Here is a 23,359-nt window from a genome sequence, read left to right on the forward strand (position 1 = left end):
CTTCTAAAACTTTGATAAGGAATGTCTTTGTCGTATTGATGTATTCCTTCTGAAGTATGCCTCAAAATACATGGTAAACATGTGAGTGGCCATTCAATTTGTGATTTATACAATAATTCTGCCCTTCATGAGGGCAAGTAATTATCGGGAAAGGCAAATACAAATCAGGCCGTGTCACTGAATATTAAAAAGTTATACTCATTAACATTGAATGTGGAGAACAGGCCAAAAAGCGAATGATATCAGGCTGCGATGTCGCCACATTTTCTCACTGGGTAACATTACCAACGAAAGAGATATCAAAACTTTTTTCAATAAATGATCCCAAAGGATTTTGGTCGAGCTAAGTAACTCCAAGAATGTTATCAGAAAGGGGAAAATAATTCCCAATACTCCATAAAGATCCATAAAAATTCAAAGAAACAAGAAACAATACTCCATAGAGATCCATAAAAATGCAAAGAAACAAATGACATGAGAGGTAGATTTAGGAAACAGGAAAGGTGGCTTGTGGCTTGCTGTTGGCGCATTGGTAATAAAAGAATTCTAAATAATCTAAAGAGATATCTTCAAAATGCCAAAGAACCTATTGACACAAGAAAGGCAGGTAAAATTTAGAAACAACAACTATTTTTATACCCTCCAACATAGGATGGGGGTATACTAATTTCGCCATTCTGTTTGTAACTCCTCGAAATATTCGTCTAAGACCCCATAAAGTAAATATAGGGTTGCCCAAAAAGTAATTGCGGATTTTTCATATAGTCGGCGTTGACAAATTTTTTCACAGCTTGTAACTCTGTAATTGCATTCTTTCTTCTGTCAGTTATCAGTTGTTACTTCTAGCTTGCTTTAGAAAAAAAAAGTGTAAAAAAAGTATATTTGATTAAAATTCATTCTAAGTTTTATAAAAAATGCATTTACTTTCTTCTAAAAAATCCGCAATTACTTTTTGGGCAACCAATACAAACTTATATTCTAATCATGCGGAACACATGAAAAGGGTTGGATTTTCTATTAAACTGTATCAAAGTAATAGGAGAACATGAATTCTCAAAGGATGATTTTTGTGGGATATTAAAATTGTTAAGGATCAATTTTTGGCAATGGGTTTGATATGACTCGAAGAAGATAACTCGAAGACCCAACTATATCAAAATTGTTTCAAATACTCTTGTGATGAATAATACATCCTGTCATTACAAGCATGTGGAAAAAGATGGTTTACCTTGCATAATGACAAGTATTAAAAAATCTTCAATGCCGAACACATAGAAAGAGTTAGATTTTCTTTTTAACAGTATCAAAGCAATAGGAGAACATGAATGCTCGAAAGATGATTGTTTGGCGATATCAACATTTTTAAGACTGTAAGGAAGTAAGTGTGGATTTTGTTTTATTTAGCAGACAATATCTAACTCCTGAAGATACATCTATTAGTTGGTTTACTACAAGCGGGTTGTCAATAACAATTGAGTATCTTATTGTTATTGCCTCATAAAAATAATCTCTCCTCTCTGAAGACATTTTCGTGTTCATTAACCCCGATCAACCCACTTTGGGATTATTCAGTTCAAGAATATTTAAATGACCAAAAGACTGTAAGGATCAAAACAGCCAAGAAATGCAAGAAATGATATCAAACAAATTGAAGACTTTGTTATTGTTATTCCCTGCCACAACATTTGTGACTTACATATTAAAAGGGTTGCCTTTGACTATTTATTTAAACTGTATCAAACTAATAGGAGTTCATAAACTACAACAAGAAAGAAAACTTCAATTATCTCTTTAATTTTACCAGTTTAACATTTGAGAGGCCAATATGAATACAAAACTACCTGCCATTGTGACATTTTCGGTCCTCTTCCCTTTTAAAATCGGGCACTATGTAGTTTCTTAAATAAAAAAAAACAAAGATTGTATTTTACCTGATCCTTAGTAGCTAATAGTATACCAACATTATGTCGAATGATGTTAACATGGGGAAAAAGAAATTAATGACGAGTTTACAAATCTTCAATAAACTGATTTCATGCCGAACACCTGGAAAGGGTTAGATCTTCAATTTCACTGTATCAAAGCAATAGGAGAACATGAATGTTCAATGGACGATGGTTTGCCAATACATTAAAAGATCAAAAGTTTTTTGTATTTACCTACCATGAAGTAGATCTAGATTTTGGTTTATTTAACAGATAATGTTTAACTCCTAAAGATACATCTATGAGCTATTCATTACCAGCAGGAAATCAATAGCAAGTGAGTATCTTCATTGTGATTATGTTGAGTATCTTCATTTCATTCCAACATGATTTGCATTTGTTAGAGTGTTTAAATACTTGAGCAATCATACATTTTTCTGCCAACTAAATCTATATTTTTCGAAAGGTTTGTAAGACAAACTGATCTTTCAGTCATATCGAACATATGTAAAGTGTAAGATCGATCTTCCTGTCATATAAAACCTATTGAAATCTTCACTTAAACTGTATGTATGAACAACGACAAGGGCTAAGACAGATCTTCATGTCATATCAAACCTTCTGAAATCTTCACTTATAACCAACGACAAGGATTATCCACCTCAACTGGTTATCTAATGATTAAAAAAAAAAGAGTTTTAGCCCGCCCATGTTCACAGGATCTCAGAAAAACACAAACACTTAACACTCCATAGAACTCTCACTTAATCTCATAAAAATGCAAAGGACCGTTTATTTAACAAAAATACAGGTAGGGTTTGAAAGCAACAAGCATGGGTTTTGTAGTTGCTTCTTTGGGAGTAAAATAATCCTACATTTGAACACTCGATAAAGATCTTTTGAAAAGGAAAAGAAATCTTGCACATGTTTTTGTGTTACTATCCTTCTGGTAATGGGTAGATTGCATTACAGATTTGACTACATATTGCCTGCTGGCAATAAGGTAAGCAGATCCTAGATACCCATAATAGAACATGAATTTATGAGCTCCTATTATTCTGATATAGTTTAAATTAAGATGCAACCCTTTCAATGCTGACTTGAGTATGTTAAAATTTCCATACATCATTTTCGTCAAACTGATTCTCCCAAACATATTGGAATATCATTTTCGTCAAACTGATTCTCTCAAACATATTGGAAGGGCTGCATCTTCACTTAAATTGTATCAAAGCAATAAGGGCTCATAAATTAAAAAAGGATAAGAATGACTTAACAAAATTTTTATGGCATCATCAGTGTTATTTAAGAAAATTGATTTAGTTATCGTTAATTGCTCCACTTTTAACAGGATCTCAGAACAATGTAACATATTTGCAGGGAAAGACGCTGGCATATCATCACTCTAAGAAAATCTGATATGACAATGCAAAGATGAACTCTTCAGCTTAGAGGGACAGGTAAATATTGAAATCGAAAAAATTTATTTGTTATGGTCCTTTGACACGTGATGAATATAAAACCTTAGTGAAATATGGTTACATCTTTCATGGTAAACACTGATGTTTCATGAAAATCCAAAGAGTACTTGAAAGACAGGCAGATTGGCTTAAAGGTAGACACATTTTCAACTTCATTGTCAGTGATTACTTATAATGTGTTGACTTTGAAGTAAACAACTCATAGATACTTGCTAAGGCAGGTGAATTTATGATCTCCTGTTGGTATGATATAGTTTAAATAAACAAGTTAACCCTTTTGGTAATGGGTTTGGTATGTCTTGTCTAAGATTGCTTGAATACAATCTTGAAAAATTGAATTGAATGTATATTTGTTTCTGCCAACTAAATTAAATAAACAAGCAAACAGTTGTATAGTTAGGTATCAGACAGTGTTCGGTCGCCCATTCGAAAAATTTTTTTCAAAGACAAAATTTCAATAAAATTTTCTCTCAAGAGAAATTTTCAATAAAATACTTCTTAAAGACAAAAATTGGCTCTGGACCGGGCCCCTCGAATTTATTTACCTAAAGACAAATTTTCAAAAAAAAAATTCAGATTTGAGATTTGTGACACTTTTCCTAAAGACAATAATAAAATTTTCCTGGAGACATAAATTCAATGAAACTTTTTCTAAAATTTCAAAAAAAAGTAAATTTTTTAAACACAAAATTAAAAAAAATCGTGTACGCAAATACGTACATTTTTGAGTTTGTATTCACATTAGACACATTTTGTTTGTCTAAAATCACATCAAATAATGTTAACCATTAGATCAAGAAAGGCTTTTTATTTGCCCCACATTCGATTGCATGTAAAATTTGTGTATCCTTGTTAAATATTACAATTTGTTGTTAAAATATTTTTCGGGTCAAATATATGACAAATCTGAACGCACCTTTAGTTTAAAAAGATTCCACGTACTTTCCTCTGTGTAGAGTTTTGCCCTTTTAAGAAGCTGGCCATGTATTTTTGAGGTGCTGCAAACCTGTGAAGAATTAATTTTTGAAGAATGTCTTCTTTTCTTCTCATTTTATCATACAATGTTGCGTATGTATTGTATAACTGACATTTCAGTTATAATCAACTTATCGAAACGGTTAGATCTTCACTTTACCATAATAAGTCAATAGGAGCTCATAAACATAATAAGAAGCATTCACTTCATAGATGATTTTGAGTGCATAGTTAAAAATCTACCATTGAATAAGTCTACGCTCCGCTTAAGTTGTCATACCATGTCTAAACCCTGTACAAACACCTGGTATTCATTGATTAGCAGCATGAGTCTAACAGTGCTTCTTAGTTTAAAACAAATCTACCTGGTTTCCTCCATGCAGATCATAGTTTTTTAGGAAATGGGCCATGTTTTCTGAAATAACGCGAAAGATTCATGTGTTATGAGCAATGACCAAAACGCTACCTAGCACTAAACCCATTATATTCTTCTCATTTTATTATTCAATGTTGTATATATTGGGTTGCCCAAAAAGTAATTGCGGACTTTTCATATAGTTCAATATAACAATTTTTTTCACAGCTTGTGACTCTGTAATTGCGTTCTTTCTTATGTCAGTTATCAGCTGCTACTTTTAGCTTGCTTTAGAAAAAAGTGTAAAAAAAGTATATTTGATTAAAGTTCATTCTAAGTTTTATTAAAAATGAATTTACCTTCTTTAAAAAAATCCGCACTTACTTTTTGGGCAACCCAATATATTGCATGACTTGTTCTAGTCATCGCAAACACATTGAAAGGGTTAGATCTTCAGTTAAAAGTGTATCACCTCATTAGGGGCCCATAAATTCACAAGACATGACTGTTTTGTGACATTTACATCATAAATGATCTTAAGTGTCCTCAATCTACCTACTTTTGGGTATACTATGAGCAGGATTCAGGCTATGTATTTAATCCCTTCTAAATACATCTTTTTGTGGGTTTATTTTTCCAATAATAGCAGGATCCCTCTCACCATGTTTCTTAGTTTAAAACAAATCTACCTGTGTTTATCCATGCGGAGTATTGATTTTTAGGGAATTGGCTTTGTTTTCTGAGATCCTGTGATTCTGTGGAAGATTCACTAGTTATGAGTAATTTCCAAAATACTCTTTAGAACTATAACTTTAAATATCTTCCCATTTTATAATTCACATTAAGCTTGTATTGTAAAACTGATCTTTCAGGCATTATCAACATACTGAACGGATAAGATCTTTACTTAACCATAATAAGTCAAAAGGAGCTCATAAATTTATCAAGCAGCTTTCATTTCGTAGAAGGCCTGAATAATTTTTGAATACGTCTAGGCTCCGCTTGTGTTGTTGGACCATCTAAAATTCCTGTGCAAACATCTGGTCCTGGCTGTTTATTTATTCATTAGCAGCAGGAATTCAGCTACACAGTTTCTTTGTTTAAAATAAATCTACCTATTTTCGTCAATGCAGAGTTCCCTTTTCAAGAAACCATGCCATGTGGTTTTTGAGGTTCTACAAAACCATTCATTCATTCATTTGTTGTGAGGGATGATAAAATATTTCCTTAGAATTACATATATTTTTTCTTCCCTTCAACATACTGAAAGGGTTAGATCTTCACTTAGCAGTAACAAGTCAATAGGAACCCACAAATCCCCAAAGAAAGAATTTTTTCTGACATTCGCTTTATATATGATCTGGAGTTTCTCTATAGTCTATCAATTAGGCTTTGCTTATGATGGCGGTCAATGTTAAATCACTGTATATACATCTGCAAAGTTCTCACATATAAATGAGCGCAGTCCCATTCAAGTTTAAGCTCAAAGATAAGGGACCTTCTTTTTATAGTCGAGTACGAACGGCATGCCGCAGTGCAACGTCTCTTTTGAGAAGAAGTTTTTACATGGCATAGTTCCTCACAAATGTCGCCAGTATTAGGAGGGGATAACCACCGCCGAAAATTGTGTGACGTTCAGCGTCACAGGCGGACATGCTTACCTCTGCGCTACGGTGGCCTCCGTAGCTTCATCTAGTATGTTTAATCAGTAGCTGAAATGTTTCTAAGTTGAAAACAAGTCTACCTGTTTTACACCATGCAGAGAATTCATTTTTAAGAAATCGGCCATGTTTTCTGTTCCTGAAAACCAATGAAATATTAATTGTTATGAGGAATGCTAAGCCGTTTTTTTCTTCCCATTATATCAGATCTTTCTATCATATCACACATAACAAAAGGGTTAAATGTTTCTTTAAACTCTTTCAAAATAATAGGACATCATAAATTCATGAACAATGATGGCTTACTCGCAATGGTTCAATGTATAGAGTTTCTCACATCTTGCCGTCATGTGAGTCAATATACAATCTTTGTTGTTTTTTAAGAAACTACATTGTGCCAGATTTGAAAAGGGAAGAACTCCGAAAAGATCACTATAGCAGGTAGTTTTGTGAAATGTTAAACTGGCATAGTTAAAGAAATACTTGAAGAAGTATTTGAAGATTTCTTTCTTCTTGTAATTTATGAACTCCCATTAGTTTGATACAGATTAAATAAATATTTAAGAGCAAACCTGAAGTGGAATCAGATAATTGAAGATTAGTATACTTGTCTCTTATTTCTTTTTCCATATGTAAAGATCATGTGACATAATATTGGTATAAGTCAACATACAATCCTTGTTTGTTATGAAACTCTATAGCGTTCGATTTTAAAAGGTAAAGAAAGCCGTAAAGATCTCTATGGCAGGTAGTTTTGTTTTCATATAATGGACTGGCAAAATTAAAGAAATACTTGAAGTTTTCTTGTTGTAGTTTATGAACTCCTATTAGTTTGATACAGTTTAAATAAACATTGAAGAGCAACCCTTTTAATATGCAAATCCCATAATTTGTATTAGGAAATAACAATTTTTGATTTTTTCATATTTTTTTATATCATTTCTTGCGTTTCTTGTCTGTTTAACCCTTTACAACTTTTTGGTCATTTGAATATTCTCGACGTTAATAGTCCCAAAGGGTTTTGATCGGCCTCAATCAATACGAAAATGTCTTCAGAAAGGATGGATTATTTCTATGAGCCTACCACAATATGATATTCAATTAGTATTGACAACCCGCTGGTAATGAATCAACCAGATAATAGATGTATCTTCAGGAGTTAGATATTGCCTGCAAAGTAAAATAAAATCTAGACTTACTTCATGCTAGGTAGCTGAAAAAGACTTTTCTTTATTTTCTTAAAAATTTTGAAATCGCCAAACAAACATCTTTCGCACATTCATGTTCTCCTATTGCTTTGATACAGTTAAATAGAAACTCTAACCCTTTCTTTGTGTTCGGCATGAAGACGAGTTGTCATTATGCAAGGTAATCTTTCTCTTTTCATGTGTTTGATATGACGGTTCATCCTTAGGTCATTTGTCACAATTTTGACATTATTGTCCAAGGTTGTCTCCAAGTGATCTTACTCGAAATATATCAAGCCCATTACGAAAAGGCTTGACTTGCTCATTGAAACTGCATCATATCAACAGGAGCTCATGAATTCTTCAGTCTTTGTAAGTAGCTGGGACGAGTTTACTTTATGGTCAGTAGGCAATATGTAATCCTAGATATGAAGTTGTAACGCTGCGTACCCATAAGTAACAGGAGAGTAACATAAATTGATTGTAGTTGTTTCCAAATGTTACCTGTCTTTTAGGTGAAAATAGTTCCTTGGCAATTTCAAGAAATCTCTTTAGAAAGTTCGATACTATTTTATTACCAAAGGAGCAACAACAAAGCACAAAACTTCCATTTTTTCCTACTACACTGTGCCATATAGTTGATAGACATTATTGTCCAAAATTGTCTCCAAGTGATCTTACTCTGTTATAACAAGCCCATTACCAAAAGACTTGACTTGTTTATTGAAACTGTATCATATCAACAGGAGCTCATAAATTCATCAGCCCTTGTAAGTAGCTGAGATGAGTTTAGTCCAGCAGGCAATATGTAATCCGAGATATGAAGTTGTAATGCTGGGTATGAGAGCAGCAGCGGTGTAACATAAAAAAATTATTGTTGTTTCTAAATGTAACCTGCTCTTTAAGTGAAAATAGTTCCTTGGCAATTTCAAGAAATCTCTGTAAAATGTTCAATACTATTTTATTACCAAAGAAGCAACAACAAGGCACACAAACCACATTTTTTGTTTCCTACTACATTATGCCTACTAGATTGTGCCTGTTTTTCTTTCACTCGTGTATAACCTCTAGTCCGAGGTCTCACTTATTCTTTATCTTCTCTTTCTTTCTTTCTGGGTACCACAGATAGACCTTCGAGTGAACTCACCTTTCGTGGACAACCCACTCTACCTAATCTTCACTCAATATACTATTACCAAGAAAGGTTTAGAAAAAAGTCTTTTAAGAACAAAGGTAGTAATCTTTTGAAATGTGTTTAAGTCTGCCCTTCAACATTTTTCAACTCCTTATAATTTATGAATACCTGTTAAAATGATACATATATGGTAAAAGGTCAATTAGTAGTAATTGAATTCGGGATTCAAAAAGGTCTTTCGATGACAATGCATGTTGACATGTGTACATGTTTATATTTGAATCTTTCTTAAGATGTTTTTCATGCCTTAGTTCGGCCATTACTCCCACCTACATTACATTATTCCACGATTGTTGAGTGCCTTGGAGGACCTGACCTTGAAAGTTGGAATGATCAATAAACAGTTAAACCTTTTAGCGCTAGTCTTAATGAACTCCAAAATTTCCAAAAAAAAGGAAAATATCTGTCAACAAATTTACCTTGACCCTTTCCCAAATATGTAGCATTCTAACAGGAATTCAGTAAATGTTACAGCATATTCTTTTATATTGATGAAATTAGCCTTTCTTCAGTATATTGTTTGTGTAATATACATACAATAACATAGAGAAAACTACCTGAGAAGCATCTCTGAACTCCTATTTAAATGATGCTTATGAAAAGGGTAAGAGGTCATCTCTATCTGCAATGATCATCTCTTACAACATTAGCAGATGACAGAGGAAATATTCCATCCATGTAATTTTATCAAAGAGCATAGACAATGGTGCAATTGTTTCTGGAAATACAGGTAGTTTTCTCTATGTTATTGTATGTATATTACACAAAAAATATACTGAAGAAAGGCTAATTTCATCAAAATAGAAGAAATTAGATGAAGTTAGCCTTTCTTCAGTATATTTTTTGTGTAATATACATACAATAACATTGAGAAAACTACCTGGATTTCTAGAAACAATTGCACCATTGTCTATGCTCTTTGATAAAATTACATTGATGGAATATTTCCTCTGTCATCTGCTAATGTTGTTAGAGATGACCTTTTACCACATCTCATTGCAGATAGAGATGACCTCTACCCTTTACATAAGCATCATTTGAAAAGGAGTTCAAAGATGCTTCTAACATATCTTCAATGATGCTGAATGCTAAAGACAGTTCAGTATGGGAAACAATGTAGAAAATGTATCTTCAAGAAACATTTTCTACTGAGAAAACATTGACAGATCTCTTAGCATTCACAAAAATTACAATGCCAAATATTTGTATTGTTGATTTCTTACATATCTATGGATGTGATCATTAGTGACTTGTTTACTAATGATATTGACCTTTTACCATATATGTACCATTCTAACAAGAGTTCAGAATTTGTAAGAATATCTTTTACTTGAATAACCAATACTAGAGATCTATTAAAAATCTAATGCAGTTTTAAAAGAAGAAATCGTTGAAGTAATTTTCCCCTAAAATGTTGTATAAGTAATTCTGGAAAAGGGTTGCTATATATGTATGATTCGAACAAGAGCTCAGAAATATTTAAAGTATTCTCTTTTAAGATGTGATGTTAGATTCAACACAGGTAGATGAAAAACAATGAAGAAAATTTCTTCTTAATTTTGTTCGAACCTAGTTTTTGGCTAAGAAGCTGAAGATCCTCATTATTATGATAATGAAGAACAATAGCATTGATAACAACTACCTGTTCTTTAGAGAAAAAGAAGCATTCGAGACAACATAAAATGTAGTTTCAATGCTGATGGAAAGAAACCTATGAAAGCAAATGTTTCATAAACTTGTTTTAAAAATAAGGTATAGATGAAAACCTGCTGCTGACAAAAAAGAGATTTTCATCATTAATAGAAGCAAAATAACATACTGATGGAAACTACCTGGACGTTAGTGTAAAGAATGATTGTCATCTGAGGCCCATATAAGTGTAAGAATGATTGTCATCTCAGGCTCATATAAGTATCCCAATAAAGTCGAGTTTTTCTAAAATACATAATCGTTAGACTAAAACTACTTTTGGAGAGAAAGAGAAGAACGTCATCTGGAATAGAAGAAAATAAAGTCTTGATAACAAGTAAGAGCGTGCTAAGTTCGGCCGCTCCGAATCTTATATACCCTCCACCATGGATCGCATTTGTCGAGTTCTTTGCGCGGTATCTCTTTTTAGGCAAACAAAAAATATTGAATAATATTGAGTCAGATTCGAACCATACATGAAGTGAATGCTGAACATTGTAGAAGCTTGTCGCATTTGGTGTAAAGGTAAAGGCTTCGTTCGATTTATTTCGAGCTTTCTTAGAGATCGCACCATTCGAGTCGTAATAGATGGGCTCTCATCCAATGAGCACAAATTAACTGCAGGTGTATCCCAGGGCTCTGTTCTTTCTCCTTCTCTTTTTCTAATTTTCATCAACGATCTATTGGGTGAGACATCGAATCCGATCTACTCATTTGCGGATGACAGTAATCTCTGTCATTCGTACTCATTCGACCATAGGCCGAGTCTTCCAGAGATTGAGGACAAGAGGCGGGTTATGGACCATACACTCTACCAGGATTTGCTGGCGATTTCTGAGTGGGGACGAATGAATCGAGTAGATTTTAATCGACGGAAGACTCTGTGCTGCTTGTTGTCACACAAACGATTCGCTGGCCCATTACGATCATCTTTGTCTATCAACGGTGTAGATGTTGAGCAATCAGAAGCTCTTGGACTTGGAAGCCGTTGGGCTAAACATGTATTTGAAGTGTCGAAGAAGCATTCAAGTGTTTAGGCTTCCTTGAACGGTGTAAGAATTTTTTCACTCCGTCTGATCTTCTTAACATCTACACCACTTTCATAAGGCCGAAAATGGAGTACAACTCACATGTATAGGCTGGAGCTTCAAAATCATCCCTGGAGCTACTGGACCGTGTACAGAGGAGAGCGATGGCGTTGATTGGGGACAGCAGGGTATCCAACTCTATTGCCTCCTTTTAATATCGTCGCAATGTGGATTGTTCGGCGCTGTTCTATTGGTACTTTCATGGTGTGTGTTCGTCTGATATTCGTTCTCTTATTCCTGATGTAAGGATGTATGTCAGGGATACTAGACATTGCAGGAACTCACAGCCGTTTTTGATTCATTGGCCAGCGGACCGCACAATGCATTATTGAGAGAATTCTTACCTCGCCTGAACCGTTCGTATGTGGAATCGACTTCCGGCTAATGTTTTTCTTACCCACTTTGACATCCAGAGATTTAAGACAAATGTCAATAAGCACTACATCCGTTCCCCCCCAAAACACTATATGCAAAATTTCAGTCAAATCGGATGATAATTACGTCCTCTAGAGGCTCAAGAAGTCAAGACCCAAGATCGGTTTATATGGCAGCTATATCAAAACATGGACCGATTTGAACCATAATTAGCGCAGTTATTGGAAGTGATTACTTTAAACTTTTACTTTCTTTTAAAAAATCCGCAATTACTTTTTGGGCAACCCAATATATACCCGAAGTGGTAGATATCCAAAGTTCGGCCCGGCCGTACTTAATGCCTTTTTACTTTTTTCAATTTGCTTTAAATATCGAATTGTTGAAAATTTTCCTATTTTTCCATACTTTTTTTCTATTCTTAGAGGAAACTTTTTGATAAGCCACCTGTTTTGTTCTGAAGGTAGTCATACATTTGAATTAAATTTTTCTTTGTGTATTGCCTATACTCATGTACAGAATAAAATTTATGACATTAGTTTCCCTCCATAATGTGGAAAAAATAAAGCAAACAATACAAATACAACATAACGTCACATGCCCCAATGGAAATTGTGGGGAATTATTTAACAAAAGAACAAATCATGCCATTACATGGTTCGTTACTCTATATGCGTGTCATACGTTCGTGTCAGATCATTTCACAGGCATCCGCTCTTGCACAGCATCGTCATCGTCATCATCATAGGCATTAGTATAACCTAAGGGCACCTTTTCAATTTGATGCTCTCCTATTACACAGTGAGATCATTGAAACGCACCAGTGAATGTGGCGATCATCAACCATTCATCTCATGACACATATATTGATGATCATTCTGTGACTCTGTGTGGTTGATCATGACATTTGAAGATGATGGATAAGTCAATACTGTTTTAAGGATATTTTTAAATATTTTTCTCCATTGTTTGTGATTTTTGTTTTTATTACTTTGAGTATGTATAGCAATATTTATTAACTTTCTTTTAATTTATTTTTATACCCTCCACTATAGCATGGGGTTGTACTAATTTCGTCATTCTGTTTGTAACACCTCGATATATGCTTCTCAGGCCCCATAAAGTATATATATTCTTGTCCGTCCGTCCGTCTGTTCGTCCGTCCGTCTGTCCGTCCGTCTGTCCGTCCGTCTGTTCGTCCGTCCGTCTGTCCGTCCGTCCGTCCGTCGGTTTGTGCGTCTGTCCGTCCGTCTGTCCGTCCGTCTGTCCGTCCGTCTGTCCGTCCGTCTGTCCGTCCGTCTGTCCGTCCATCTGTCCGTCCGTCCGTCTGTCTGTCTGTCCGTCTGTTCGTCCTTCCGTCTGTTCGTCCTTCCGTCTGTCCGTCCGTCCGTCTGTCCGTCCGTCTGTCCGTCCGTCCGTCTGTCTGTCTTTCCGTCCGTCTGTCCGTCCGTCTGTCTGTCTGTCCGTCCGTCTGTCGAAAGCACGCTAACTTTCGAGGGAGTAAAGCTTGGCGCTTGAAATTTTGCACAAATTCTTTTTATTAGTATAGGTCGGTTGGTATCGTAAATGGGCCATATCGGTCCATGTTTTGATATAGCTGTCATATAAACCGATCTTGGGTCTTGTCTTCTAGAGCCTCTAGAGGGCGCAATTCTTATCCGATTTGAATGAATTTTGGCACTACGTGTTTTGTTATGATATTCAACAACTGTGCCAAGTATGGTTCAAATCGGTCCATAACCTGATATAGCTGCCATATAAACCGATCTTGGGTCTTGATTTCTTGAGCCTCTAGAGTGTGCAATTCTTGTCCGATTGGAATGAAATTTTGCACGACGTGTTTTGTTATGATATCCAACAACTGTGCGAAGTATGGTTCAAATCGGTCCATAACCTGATATAGCTGCCATATAAACCGATCTTGGGTCTTGACTTCTAGAGCCTCTAGAGTGCGCAATTCTTGTACGATTGGAATCAAAATTTTCACGACGTGTTTTGTTATGATATCCAACATCTGTGCCAAGTATGGTTCAAATCGGTCTATAACCTGATATAGCTGCCATATAAACCGGGTCTTGGGTCTTGATTTCTTGAGCCTCTAGAGGGCGCAATTCTTATCCGATTTGAATGAATTTTGGCACTACATGTTTTGTTATGATATCCAACAACTGTGCTAAGGATGGTTTAAATCGGTCCATAACCTTATATAGCTGCCATATAAACCGATCTTGGGTCTTGACTTCTTGAGCCTCTAGAGGGCGCAATTCTTATCCGATTTGAATAAATTTTGGCACGACGTGTTTTGTTATGATATCCAACAACTGTGCCAAGTATGGTTCAAATCGGTTCATAACCTGATATAGCTGCCATATAAACCGATCTTGGGTCTTGACTTCTTGAGCCTCTAGAGTGTGCAATTCTTGTCCGATTGGAATGAATTTTGGCACGACGTGTTTTGTTATGATATCCAACAACTGTGCCAAGTATGGTTCAAATCGGTCTATAACCTGATATAGCTGCCATATAAACCGATCTGGGATCTTGACTTCTTGAGCCTCTAGAGGGCGCAATTCTTATCCGATTTGGCAGAAATTTTGTAGAACGGCTTCTCCCACGACCTTCAAAATACGTGTTCTCTATGGTCTGAATCGATCAATAGCTTGATGCAATAGCTCCTATGTAAACCGATCTCCCGATTTGGCTTCTTGAGCCCCTGCAAGGCGTAATTCTTATCCGAATGGACTGAAATATTACACAATGACTTCTTCAATGTTCCGCATCCAATTCATTTATGATCTGAATCAGACTTTAAGTTTTTTTATACCCACCACCGAAGGATGGGGGTATATTCATTTTGTCATTCCGTTTGCAACACACCGAAATATCCATTTCCGACCCTATAAAGTATATATATTCTTGATCAGCGTAAAAATCTAAGACGATCTAGACATGTCCGTCCGTCTGTCTGTTGAAATCACGCTACTGTCTGCAAACATAGAGATATTGAGCTGAAACTTTGCACAGATTTTTTTTTGTCTATAAGCAGGTTAAGTTCGAAGATGGGCTAAATCGGACTATATCTTGATATAGCCCCCATATAGACCGATCCTCAATTTTAGGGTCTTAGGCCCATAAAAGCCACATTTATTATCCGATTTTGCTGAAATTTGGGACAGTGAATTGTGTTAGGCCCTCCGACATTCTTCGTCAATTTGGCCCAAATCGGTCCAGATTTGGATATAGCTGCCATATAGACCGATCCTCAGATTTAGGGTCTTAGGCCCATAAAAGCCACATTTATTATCCCATTTTGCTGAAATTTGGGACAGTGAATTGTGTTAGGCCCTTCGAAACTCTTCGTCAATTTGACCCAGATCGGTTTAGATTTGGATAAAGCTGCTATATAGACCGATCCTCCGGTTTAGTGTCTTAGGCCCATAAAAGCCACATTTATTATCCGATTTTGCTGAAATTTGGGACAGTGAGTTGTGTTAGGCCCTTCGATATCCTTCGTCAATTTGGTTCAGATCGGTCCAGATTGGGATATAGCTGCCATATAGACCGATCTTCCGATTTAGGGTCTTAGGCCCATAAAAGCCACATTTATTATTCGATTTTGATGAAATTTGGGACAGTAAGTTGTGTTAGGCCCTTCGATACTCTTCCTCAATTTGGCCCAGATCGGTCCAGATTTGGATATAGCTGCCATATAGACCTATCCTCCGGTTTAGTGTCTTAGGCCCATAAAAGCCACATTTATTATCCGATTTTGCTGAAATTTGGGACAGTGTGTTGTGTTAGGCCCTCCGACATTCTTCGTCAATTTGGCCCAGATCGGTCCAGATTTGGATATAGCTGCCATATAGAGCGATCCTCCGATTTAGGGTCTTAGGCCCATAAAAGCCACATTTATTATTCGATTTTGCTGAAATTTGGGACAGTGAATTGTGTTAGGCCCTTCGAAACTCTTCGTCAATTTGACCCAGATCGGTTTAGATTTGGATAAAGCTGCTATATAGACCGATCCTCCGGTTTAGTGTCTTAGGCCCATAAAAGCCACATTTATTATCCGATTTTGCTGAAATTTGGGACAGTGAGTTGTGTTAGACCCTTCGTTATCCTTCTTCAATTTGGCCCAGATCGGTCCAGATTTGGATATAGCTGCCATATAGACCGATCCTCCGATTTAGGGTCTTAGGTCCATAAAAGCCACATTTATTATTCGATTTTGCTGAAATTTAGGACAGTGAATTGTGTTAGGCCCTCCGACATTCTTCGTCAATTTGGCCCAGATCGGTCCAGATTTGGATATAGCTGCCATATAGACCTATCCTCCGGTTTAGTTTTTTTTTTTTTTTTTTTTTTTTTTTATTTATTTTCATTACAACTGAGTTACACTCATCTAGTAATTTTAAGATAGCGTATAGATAAATAATACAAACTAGAGAATTTAGCCTAGTTCGAATTCATTTTGTGGAAATAGTTCAGTAACTACATCCTAGTTCTTGGGATTTAGGGCCTCTTAAGGGACTAGATCCATTGGTATAGTTCTTTGAAGTCTTCTGGTGGCTGGATAGTTTCGAACAATATTATTTAAGTCAGTGTTAACGTGACTATGTAACTTGTTCGCATGTTTCAGGGCGTGAATGGATATTTCCTCTGATATTGTCCTCACTCCCAAGTCTCTGTGCAGATCGGTGTTTCGTATGTACCAAGGTGCATTAGCAATGGTACGAAGGATTAAATTTTGGGTTTTTTGAATCTTTTCTACTTCATTCTTGGCAGCGCAACCCCAAAGTTGTATTCCGTAGGTCCATATTGGTTTAATCATTTGATTATACAAAAGAAGTTTGTTTTGAATCGATATTCTATTGTCCACTAGCATCCAGTACAGCTCTGAGAATTTTATTTTTATTTCCTTATTTTTTTTCTTCACGTGCTCTTTCCATTTAATTTTAGTGTCTAGGGTCATTCCCAAATATTTTGCTGTGTTTGCGAATGGTATTACTTTACCATTTAGATATAATGGTAAATAACGGTTTAGTGTCTTAGGCCCATAAAAGCCACATTTCTTAACCGATTTTGCTGAAATTTGGGACAGTGAGTTGTGTTAGACCCTTCGATATCCTTCGTCAATTTTGCTCAGATCGGTCCAGATTTGGATATAGCTGCCAAATAGACCGATCTTCCGATTAAGGGTCTTAGGCCCTTAAAAGCCACATTTATTATTCGATTTTGCTGAAATTTGGGACAGTGTGTTGTGTTAGGCCCTCCGACATTCTTCGTCAATTTGGCCCAGATCGGTCCAGATTTGGATATAGCTGCCATATAGACCGATCTTCCGATTTAGGGTCTTAGGCCCATAAAAGCCACATTTATTATCCGATTTTGCTGAAATTTGGGACAGTGAGTTGTGTTAGGCCTTCCGACATTCTTCGTCAATTTGGCCCAGATCGGTCCAGATTTGGATATAGCTGCCATATAGACCGATCCTCCGATTTAGTGTCTTAGTCCCATAAAAGCCACATTTATTATTCGATTTTGCTGAAATTTGGGACAGTGAGTTGTGTTAGACCCTTCGATATCCTTCGTCAATTTGGCTCAGTTCGGTCGAGATTCGGAATGAAAGGTTGTTTACATATATACCCGAGGTGGTGGGTATCCAAAGTTCGGCCCTGCCAAACTTAACGCCTTTTTACTTGTTTTTTTTTTTTTTTTTTTTTTTGTAAGAGAAGTTTTCTTAAAACAGAGAAACAGAATTTTGGATAATTTTAATTATTTTCTATTCTCTTTCTTTTTCTATCCTTCTTTTTTCTATTTTCTATTTCTTTGTAAAATAAATTATTAAAATTTTGTTTTATCTATTGGGTTGCCCAAAAAGTAATTGCGGATTTTTCATTTAGTCGGCGTTGACAAACTTTTTCACAGCTTGTGACTCTGTAATTGCATTCTTTCTTCTGTCAGTTATCAGCTGTAACTTTTAGCTTGCTTTAGAAAAAAAGTGTAAAAAAAACGTATATTTGATTAAAGTTCATTCTAAGTCTTATTAAAAATGCATTTTCTTTCTTTTAAAAAATCCGCAACTACTTTTTGGGCAACCCAATACTTCCTCTAATTTGTGCGCTTGCTAAAGTCGATGTCTTCTGGGACCCAACTTCCTTGGTATCTAGGGTCTGATCTATATTTTCATATAGATCTACACATATCAAACTCTTTAAAACCATGTATGCCACTCTTTTAGGCTCAACATCTATCAAATATTTTTCCCTCTTCTCCCAAGTCTTTATCTGTCATCATGGTTGTGCCAATTCTCACTTAAAAATGTATATTGTCTCAGTTTTTTCATGCCTACATGCCATTAAATCAATTTCACTATCGCGTGTCTTCCAGTGGAAGGAAAATGTGTCATTGCATTATCGCTGAAGCATCTTAGATCACGTACCAGGTACTAGGATAACAGAAAATCAAATATGATTTGCCCTCTCTCTCTCTCTCTCCATGCCAATTAACAACACGAATCACAAATCATTTGCGGTATAGCATGTAGAAAAATGTGATCATTTCCATGATCATCAACCCACCCAGCATCACAGAGCTCTTTATTGGGGCCAGTGTGCATGACTGGAAATGAAAAATGTTTGAGCTACAGACAGACAGACACAGAAAAAAATTATCCATGCATGAGCATCACGTACGTAATAACAGGCGGTCATAACATTTGGGGTGTATTAGTTACAGAAAGATTTTTTAGATCAATTCTGCCGAGGAGATGACAGAGAGGGCGAGAGAGAGAGAGAGAGAGAGAGAGAGAGAGAAACGTGATGCCTTACAAATTCAAACCTTCATTGAGGCATAACTAATTTTCACCATCAATTAGGCTTTCAGCTGCTTTAACAAGATAACACAGACCTCCACATGGGTGAATATTTTATCCCATAATGATCGTTGCCATGCAGGTTAGTTTTTTTTTTTTAAATAAATTTAAATTAACTACATGATATTGTAATACAATTCTCAAGTGTGATAAGTGGGGCTAAGCAATTAATTACCGCAAATTGTGTAATTGAATACATGAATAAAATGGAATTCAATGTTTGAGGTGAGTGAGATAATGTGCAATAAGCTGGAGAGGGTTGACATATGTCGAAGAAACTAAAAATAAAAGTTAAAGCGTGCTAAATTCGGCCGGGCCGAATTTTATATACCCTCCACCATGGTTCGCATTTGTCAAATTCTTTGAATGACTTTTCAATATATATGTCAATATATATTCAATATATATATATGAGCTACATCATGACTGTTAGAAGTCATAGAAAAATACCACCTCCAAAATTTCAGGCAAATAGAGTACAACTTGAGCCCTCCAATGGGTTAAAGTGTCAAATTGGAAGATCGGTTTATATGGTAGCCACATAAGGTTATCAACCAATTTAGACCATACTTGGTACTGTTGTTGGAAGTCATACTAAAACGACATATGCAAAATTTCAACCATATTAGATAGGAGTTGAACCCTCTAGAAGCTCAAGAAATCTAATCGGGGGATCGGTTAATATGGAAGCTATATCAAGTTATGGACTGATTTAGATCATACTTGGCACAATAGTTGGTAGTAATTCCTCAACGATATAAGAATAGAAGCTCAAGAAGTCTAATAGGGAGATCGGTATATATGGCAGCTATATCAGGTTATGAACCGATTAGAACCATACCTAGCACAGTTGTTAGAAGTGATACCAAAAGACCATGCGCAAAATTTCAGCCAAATCGGATTAGAATTGGGCCCTCTAGAGGCTCAAGAATTCAAAACCCAAGATCGGTTTATATGGCAGCTATATCAAATCATGGACCGATTTGGCCCATTTACAATCCCAAACCGACCTAAACTAATAAGAAGTAGTTGTGCAAAATTTCAGCCAAATCGGATAAGAACTGCGCCCTCTAGGGGCTCAAGAATTCAAGACCCAAGATCGGTTTATATGGCAGCTATATCAAAACATGGACCGATTTGGCCCATTTACAATCCCAATCGACCTAAACTCATAAGAAGTAGTTGTGCAAAATTTCAGCCACATTGGGTAATGATTGCGCCCTCTAGGGGCTCAAGAAATCAAGCTCCCAGATCGGTTTATATGGCAGCTATATCAGGTTATGAACCGATTTCAACCATACCTTGCACAGTTGTTGGAAATCGTAACAAAACACGTCATGCTAAATTTCGGCCAAATGGGATAAGAATTGCGCCCTCTAGTGGCTCAAGAAGTCAAGATGCAGGATCGGTTTATGTGGCAGCTATATTATGTTTTGGACCGATTTGACCCATGCAAAATAGTTAAAAGTCATATCGAAACACGTCTTGCAAAATTTCAGCCAAATCGGATAGGAATTGCACCCTCTAGGGGCTCACGAAGTCAAGACCCCAGATCGGTTTATATGACAGCTATATCAGGTTATAAACCGATTTCAACCATAACTTGCACAGTTGTTGGAAGTCATAATGAAATACGTTACGCAAAATTTCAGCCAAATCGGATGAGATTTGCGCCCTCTGGAGGCTTAAGAAGTCCAGATCCAAGATCGGTTTATATCGCATCTATATCAAAATGTGGACCGGTTTGGCCCATTTGCTACGCCAATAAGAAGTATTTGTGCAAAATTTTAAGCGCCTAGCTTTTTTAACCTTCGAAGGTTAGCCTGCTTTCGACAGACGGACTGACGGAAGTGACTAGATCGGCTTAAAATATGGTGGCTATCAAGAATATATATATACTTTATGGGGTCTTAGGCGCATATTTCGAGGTGTTACAAACGGAATGACGAATTTAGTATACCCCCATCCTATGGTGAAGGGTATAACAATCAGTTTTTGTTTGTTTGTTTCGTATAGACTCAAAAACTACTGAACCGATTACCTTGAAATTTTCACAGATTGTTTATGTTCGTCTGGAAGGAAACAAAGGCTATATAATTTTTTGAAATGGGAGGGGGGCGGAACCACGCCCCTTACCCCAAAATCAAAAGTGGACCGATAAGGCCAATATGAGTATCAAAAGAAAGATATTGGAGAGTAGAATACGAATATGGTATTAAAATATGAGTCTAAAGTACCCATCGGGCCCCCCCCAACCCCAAAACTCCCCCAAATAGACAGATTGGACATTCATGTCAATATGGGGCTCAAATGAAAGATATTCGGGAGTAGATTACGAATTTGGCATACAAAATCAGATCGAAGTACCCCATCGAAATCATTATAATCGGATGAAAAATGCTCTTTTTATGGGCGCAATACTCTATATCGGGAGATCGGTCTATATGGCAGCTATATCCAAGTAATGTCTGATCTGGACGATGTTCGACACAAAGGTGTAGAGGTCTATCAAAACGCGCTGTGTCAAATTTCATCCAAATCGGATGAAAAATTCTCCTTTTATGGACTCAATACTCCATATCGGGAGATCGGTCTATATGGCAGCTATATCCAAATATAATCCGATCTGGACCAGATTTGCCAAGAATGGGTAGGGGTCTACTAGAACACACTGTGCCAAATTTCATCGAATTTGGGTAATAAATGGATCTTTTATGGCCTCAACACCCTATATCGGGAGTACGGGAGGTCGGTTTATAGGGCAGCTATATCCATATATAGTCCAATTCGATGAACCACTCTTCATAGAAAAGGGTACGGGTCTATCAGAACTCACTGCCAAATTTCATCGAAATCGGATGATTACCAATTTATTGCCTCAATACTTTAAGCCTGGAGATCGGTATATATAGCGACAATATATAACTAATATCCGATTTTATGAGATCAGAAGATCAGGTTTATATACAAAGAATACGAAATCATTAAAAACAATATACCCAAGCGTTTGGTATTTACCCGGTAGAAACCCATCTCTAACCATGTCGAAAAGGCGCCCTAAATTCGTAAGGGAGTAGCGAAGCACACCGGCCCAGCTAGTTATACCCACCACCATAGGATGGGGGTATACTAATCTAGTCAATCCGTTTGAAATAACTTGAAATAATGATCTGCGATCTGATTCGATGTAGCCATGTCTGTCCGTCTGTCGAAATTACGATAGCGGTCGAACGCGTAAAGCTAGCCGCTTGAACTTTTGATTTCCTGCTAATGTAGGTCGTTGGGAATTGCAAATTGGCCATATTGGTTCAGATTTGTTTATAGCCCCCATATAAACCGATCCCCCGATTTGACTCCATGAGACCTTAGAAGCCTCAATTTTCATCCAATTTGACTGAAATTCAGAACAAAGACTTGAGTTATGACTTCCAATATCCATGCCAAGTACGATTCGAATCGGTCTATAAACAGATAAACCGATCTCCTGATTTGACTTCTTGAGCTCTTAAAAGCCTCAAATTAAATTTTCATTCAATTTGACTGAGATTTGGAAAAATGACTTACGTTATGTCTATCAACATCCACGTCAAGTATGATTCGAATCGGTATTTGAAAAGATATAGACTCCATATAAACCGATGCCCTTAAAAGCCTCAATTTTCATCCGATTTGGCTAAAATTTGGAACAAACACTGAAGTTGGGAATTCCAACATCTATGCCAAGTAAGATCCGAATCGGTCTATAAACAAGCCGAACCCCTTGATATAAACCGACTTCTCGATTTGACTTTGTCTGAAATTTGGCCCAAATCCCCACCGTGTGACTTACAACATGAGTGTCAAGTTTAATCCGAATCGGTCAATATGGTGATAAAGGTCTCCCTTAGTACCGATATCCCGTTATGTCGTCTTGAAACCAAAATAATTCAAATACAAACTCAGTAAGGGTACATTTTTAGCCTAATCCATGATTTGTGGTACCCAAGATTCGGCCCGGCCAAACTTAGCACGCTTTCACTTGTTTTCTATTAATATAAAATTTTGGAAAATTTTCCTTTATATGAAATTTTTGAAAAAAAAACCTACAAATATGAAGTTTTTTTAAAAAAATTCCTAAAAATTCGCCTTTTTTGAAAAATTTCCTATCCACATACATTTTTTTTTTTTTTTGAAAAAAAAAATCCAAAAAATGGGATTTTTGAAAATTTTCCTATAAATATGAAATTTTGGAAAATTTTCCTTTATATGAAATTTTTGAAAAAAAACCTATAAATATGAAGTTTTTTAAAAAATTCCTTAATATGCGGCAATTTTTTTCTACATTTTTTTACCTCTGCTTCTTAGTGGAATGTTCGTGGGCAAAGTTTTGAATTTTGAATATTTTTGAAATTTTTCCTCAGACATATGTTCCTTCCATGTTCTTCTTAACGTTCCCCTATAAATTCCTTTTTAAAATTCTATCAAAAGATTTCCCATAGTCTACAACAACATCTTTTGTAAATATTTATTTTCCTACCTGCCTTAAGCGTTGCAGCATCTGCTTTCTTCTTTCGCTGA

The 23,359-nt window shown here is 36.1% G+C and overlaps 1 long non-coding RNA gene across 2 annotated transcripts in view; it reads left to right on the forward strand.

Annotated features, from left to right (window-relative positions):
• Positions 1-3,314: 3,314 nt before the first annotated feature.
• Positions 3,315-23,359, forward strand: part of LOC131998040 (uncharacterized) — a 76,156-nt gene continuing 56,111 nt past the window's right edge. For both annotated transcript variants that reach the window (XR_009398499.1, XR_009398500.1), the window contains exon 1: positions 3,315-3,385. This is a non-coding gene — a long non-coding RNA (uncharacterized LOC131998040). The remainder of the gene's footprint in view (positions 3,386-23,359) is intronic.

This window comes from Stomoxys calcitrans, chromosome 5, assembly GCF_963082655.1.
Source record: "Stomoxys calcitrans chromosome 5, idStoCalc2.1, whole genome shotgun sequence".
Lineage (NCBI taxonomy): Eukaryota > Metazoa > Arthropoda > Insecta > Diptera > Muscidae > Stomoxys > Stomoxys calcitrans.